The sequence below is a fragment of the Amblyomma mixtum genome, chromosome 10 (genome assembly GCF_055824585.1).
Source record: "Amblyomma mixtum isolate Tamu chromosome 10, ASM5582458v1, whole genome shotgun sequence".
Classification (NCBI taxonomy): Eukaryota; Metazoa; Arthropoda; class Arachnida; order Ixodida; family Ixodidae; genus Amblyomma; species Amblyomma mixtum.
Genome location: NC_143021.1, coordinates 62,447,811 through 62,453,835, shown reverse-complemented (window position 1 = coordinate 62,453,835; position 6,025 = coordinate 62,447,811). Strand labels below are relative to the sequence as shown.

General features: G+C 45.3%; 1 pseudogene; it reads left to right on the top strand.

Annotated features, from left to right (window-relative positions):
- The first annotated feature begins 1,893 nt into the window (after positions 1 to 1,893).
- LOC149325937 (uncharacterized) lies at positions 1,894 to 3,383 on the top strand (annotated as a pseudogene).
- Positions 3,384 to 6,025: the final 2,642 nt, after the last annotated feature.

Here is a 6,025-nt window from a genome sequence, read left to right as displayed (position 1 = left end):
CCCTGATGAAGGAACACACAAACACACACGACATTTAAAAGCGCTTCCCTTCGTGTACGTGTGTGTTACTTCATATTACCCCAACCCTTACAAGCAGTTACACCTTGCAATGCGCCGCTGAGTTAATCAAAAGACAACTGCTGACAGATGCCTACAGACAAGTTAGATAAAGGGGCGACACACGAGGCGTGCTCATTGTCCTCACTCATGACAAGTTCACAAGTAGATATTAGCTGACAACTAACATGAAAGGGAAAAAAGGACAGAATGTATACTTACACAAGCAGTGCCTTCTGGTTCCCCTCGGTGACAAGATTTGCCGGGATAGTGCGTTCACCCTGATGAAGGAACACACAAACACACACGACATTTAAAAGCGCTTCCCTTCGTGTACGTGTGTGTTACTTCATATTACCCCAACCCTTACAAGCAGTTACACCTTGCATTGCGCCGCTGAGTTAATCAAAAGACAACCGCTAACAGATGCCTACAGACAAGTTAGATAAAGGGGCGACACACGAGGCGTGCTCATTGTCCTCACTCATGACAAATTCACAAGTAAATATTAGCTGACAACTAACATGAAAGGGAAAAAATGACAGAATGTATACTTACGCAAGCAGTGCCTTCTGGTTCCCCTCGGTGACTCACGCGTGCCGCCACCAAACTTGAAAAAGCTTGAAGAAATAAAAATTCACAAGCGCGCGCTTTGCTGCCAAACGTCTATGGTGGCTAGAAGGGTAGAAGGGACCAGAAAACGTCCCACGACCGGCTTTGTACTTCCAAACATGGAGGAAAAAAAAAAGTTTTTTTTTCCTCCATGCTATTCATGCTTCCAAACGAAATGACCACAAGCTATGGATTGGGATTGGCTTGGAACGCACGTGGGAGCGAGAGCGGATGCCTACGTTTATGCGTAAAGCGGTGGATAAATACACGTTTAGTTTCGGAAAATTTCTTTTAAGCTTAGTTTTGACAACACCGCCAAGAATAATTTTTATTAATTTTGTTACACTTCAATTGATTAATGAGCTAAACATCTTATTTTACGCGACAGCGTATAAAGCTAAGATGGAATGGCATGGCTACTTTTGACTACTTTCAGCTCAAGTTTTGGCTCCTTTTAAAATGTTCCCAACGGCAACCCTGCCCGCGAGTCATGCCGCGAGTGCTCGCCGTTTTTCGTTTGTGGTGCGGAGGTGTTGGTCGTACTGCCTGTCTGCTGTCCCTTTGTGCAGCTGTTGCGGTCCTCGTCTTTCACCGCAAAGCTTCTGCATTTCGCCATGAATGCAAAGCAACGCAAGTACCGTATCGTTGAAAAAGAATACCGTGAGATCTTGCAAGATCTCGGTATTTCACAACGGCCGGTCGCATCTACGTCTTCAAGCTTGGATCAAGGCGGCAGGAAACGATCGCACACCGAAACATCAGTCGACGTACGCACCCCCCAACTCTTGCTACCGTCTGAAGCAACCACGCGACGCAGAAGCGAAGTGTGCGCTGAAGACGCGTGCTCCAGTGGAAGCGGGCGAGTTGTTCCGTCGCCACCAGCTGACCCGCCGTTACCGTTTCTGCACGAGTCTGATCGTGCGTCACCAGGGAGCAGCTCATCGTGCACAGGCAGCAGGTTAAGTGATGCTGCAGCCTCAGATCATTCGAGTCATGTTGCAGTTTCAGACCGTTCAAGTAATGCCACAAGCTCAGAAGAATCAGATGATGAGAATGTGTCACCCACAGTGGCTCAGAACGTGGGTGAGCCTCGTGAGCACTTTACTCAGTCTCTCGGCGACTGAGGAGTTGGCGCTCATAGCTAGCAAGCACAACATGACGCATGCTTGGCTCAATGATATGCTTGACTTCTGTCGTCGTCGTGGGATTGAGGAGCTACCAAAAGACGCGAGGACAGTAATGCGGACACAGCGAAAAGCGCTACTTGAGCACAACGGCACTTTTGCTCATTTCGGCCTTGCTGAAGGCATTCAGCAAGCAGTCGGGCAAAGGCCTGTGCCCGAGAACATTAGGCTGCAAGCCAACATTGATGGCCTGCCTTTGCACAAGAGTAGTCAAACTGGTTTGTGGCCAATACTTTGCCGAGTTACGAACCTCAAAAATTCGGCACCATTTATGGTGAGCGTGTACTGCGGCACAGGGAAGCCACCGTGCCTCCAGGAATTTCTTTCCTCCTTTTTAAAAGAAGTACACAGCCTCAGCAGTAACGGTTTGGTATTGAAAGGAACTTGCGTTGCTGTCCCACTGACTGCTGTGATCTGCGATGCCCCGGCAAGAAGTTTCGTGAAAGCAATAACGGGGCGTGCAGGCTATCATGCTTGTGAAAGGTGCAGCCAAAAGGGCCGCTATGTGGAGAACAGACTCACATTTCCAGACCTCCACGCACCTCAACGAAGTGATCAATCATTTCGCTCTCAGGAAGATCAGCGGCACCACACTGGTGTTTCACCATTCCCTAACTTAGATATTGACATGGTGGCATGCTTTCCCACCGAATACATGCACCTGGTCTGCCTGGGAGTGATGCGGCGGCTACTGCGAAATTGGGTCTCCCCGGGCCATGCTGCTCGACTTAGCAGACAGGAACGGGGCCAGCTCAACAACAGGCTGCGAGAAGCGGCCACAGCTTTTCCCAGTTGTTTCCAGCGAAAACCCAGAGGAACTGAGGAACTGGACCGTTGGAAAGCAACCGAGTTTCGGACGTTTTTATTGTATCTGGGGCCTGTAGTTCTCAAGTCTCTCCTGACTGAAGAACAGTATAAGCATTTTCTTCAGCTCCACGTGGCTTTAAGAATACTTGCCTCCCCTGAGCACCATGTAGCTTGGAACAGTTTTGCCCGGGACCTGCTCAGGTATTTTTTTCAGGAGTTTGGCAGGTTGTATGGTGCAAAACAGCTCGTGTACAACGTTCACAGCTTGGTGCACCTGGCGGAGCAGTGCCTAGACCATGGCCCTGTTGATCAATTCAGCGCATTTCCCTTCGAAAGCTATTTGGGAAAGGTAAAAAAATGCTCCGCACTACCAACAAGCCACTAGCACAGCTGAGCCGCAGGATGTCGGAAGCAAGGCAGTGTACAATGATCAGTGCAAGAGTTGAGCAACACGTGAAAGTGGGAGACTGCTTTTTAGTAGACAACTCTGCTGTTGTCATTGTTGCTGTGTACAAAGAAAGTGTCAAGGCTGGCATCTTGCCAAATGGCAGAGATTTCTTTAAGACACCAATCGAGAGCTCAAGGCTCAATACAAGGCGTTACAGTGGTCTTGGGGAAGAAGCTAAGATGTGGCCTCTCTCAAATATGAAAGACCAAGTTCGATGCCTGAAGCTTAATTACAAGCGAGGGCACTTTATTTTTCCTCTACTCCACTGTGAGTGAAATCTGAGTGCTGTTGGTTTGGTTTAACATTGGAAAGCAACTCGGGCTAATAGGGACGTCGCTGCAAGGCTTCAGAAATTTCGACCTCCTGGGGATCTTTAATGTGCACTGACATCGCACAGTAGATGGTCGCCTTGCTTTTCACCTCCATCAAAAAGCAACCAGGATTGGACTCATGGCCTTGGCCACCTGAGCCACTGTGACAGATCAGATTGCTATTTCAGCATGAAGAAATATGTGCCTGTATGAAGAGGGAGCAACCTGGTATATCTCCATCTATTCTGCTTCCATTGAAATAAGCAGAGAATGGACCTACAGCTTTGTGTTCAGCTGCACAACACTGCAGCCATTGGTGTTAAGTGCATCATCTCCTACAACCTCACCTGTGGAAAGCGTCAGCTTTGAAGATAACGGCCCTTTTCAGGGCCATCCAAATGATGCTGGCAGGGCCGCAGCTGCGCCTCCAATGACCCTCCCGTTCCCATCAAAGTTGTTTACTATTTGACAGTCTAAAACAGACAGTCTAAAACAGAATGCAGATATTATAGTATTGAGCACACGAAGCTGCATTAAAATGAATTGATGTGAATATCAGGTGTGCAGCATAACTACTTGAAGTGATGCGCAATTGACATGATTCCAAAGAATTATGTAATAGGAGAATGTAAATTGATAGACCTCGCACCTATATACTCCGTTTCATACATCTTCTGCAACGCTGCCAAAGCTAGAGCTTTTGTTTGCACTCTCTACATCCGCAATCGAAAAGTCTTGTGTTCCTTGTGGGGAGCGAAAAGTAATAAATGCTTTGCCTTCAGGCATGATACATGACAAATTCGTCATGAACCTGATTAAGTGCACTCTTATTGCTGACGAAATGCTGTCGCTTTCTCGTGTCTTAGACCCCTCAGGCTCAGAAGAAGCGTGGAGTAACATGGCTCTATTTTTTCATGTGGACTAATTCCGTACCTTTCACAGCGTTGCACCTCATATATGAAATGAAGTATCACTTCGGGACGTTGAACCCCAGAAATCACAAAAATTTAAGTTTTCCTGTTTGCTTTCACTGAAAATAGCGCTTTTTATATGCTAGAAAACAGAAATCAAATGGTATTGGTATTTCTGGCGGTGGCTGCTTTCATAACCAAAGTGAGGCTATATGATGCACTGAAACTTATTCTTCAACAGTGAGAAAAACGGTGTAAAATAATACTGTGGCTTCTTGAAATACAGGAAAGTTACACGGTCATAAGAACTACATAATTATCTCAAAAAATGGAGGTGCTTATCATTTATGGTGATATTAAAGCACTCGCCAAATAAGGCTAGTGCTCAAACATCAGTGCCAGTTTGGGCAATGTAAAATGGGCTGCACAAAGCATACTGCACACAAAAGGTAGGTGAAGTTCAGTGGTCACTGGCGGTGGTCAAAAAGAAATGTGAGCTCTCTTCTTCATGGTTGGGAAGAGCTGTAGCGCTCCCGAATCGTCATTTGTTTTTGACCATGATCATTGACCGGTGAACTTCATCAACCATAATTCCTGACCGGACAGTGGGCTATCAAACCATCGACTACTCACAAAAGGACACTTTAGGCTTCTGTTTTGACTGCTTTTTTGCTGCAATGGGAGTGCAGTTACATGTCCGAGTGTGTTTTTTTTCAGTATTTTTGTCATGCTTAAAGTGTTCAGAGGTCACACATCTTGTCTCTTGTACCATACATACTGATGTTGAAAAAAATGACAAGTGTTGTTTGAGTTATGGTAGTCGTGTAAATTATACCTTGGCCAGAAGTTTTCAGTCAGGAAAAGTTCAGCAACGCCATAGGCAGTAGTGTTTAAGGTGTCCAGAAAAACACACCTAAACTACTGTAATGACAGACATGTAGGTCATGCAACACTTCAGTTTATAATAGTACTTTTCATTTGATTACATATTTATTGCAGTTTTTTGTTCGAGAAAGTAGGTTGTTCAAGGATATTTCCCAATTTTCATATACGCAATACTAAAAATTACATTTGGGTAGCAAAAATCTCCGAAACTAGCCATTGGTTAATTTCATTTCATTTCATTTCATTTATTTTACCCTCAGGGCTTTCGCATTACAGAGGGGGTGGGACAGTGAAGAAAACAATACATAGATCAAAAACAGGGCTATATATACGAACAATATTGAAAGATCCTGGAGACAGGGGACGAAAACATTGAGAACAAAAGTACAGGAGTAAAAAGAAATAAATAAAAGGATTACAAAAAAAGAAACCTTATGTAGTCTATATATGAGTAAACAGCATATCACAATTGGTCTGATTCTAACAGTGCGAGTAATTTGCTTTTAAAACGCGCAGTGTCGCTAACACAGGTGGCTGTGGGTGAAAGATTATTCCAGTCACGACATGTTTTAGGGAGGAAGGAATTAGAGCAGGTCACTGTGCGGCAGTGTGGAACAGCTACTTTTTGATTGTGGTCTATGCGAGGCGAGATGAAAGATGGTGCCTTTACACAGATGGCTTTCAGGCAAGGATTGTGATAGTAAATTTTATGGAAGAGGCAAATGCGTGATAGCTTACGGCGAGTGGAGAGTAAGGGGAGTTTAAGATTAGATTTCATTTTTGTTACACTGGCAGTGCGATGGTAGTTTC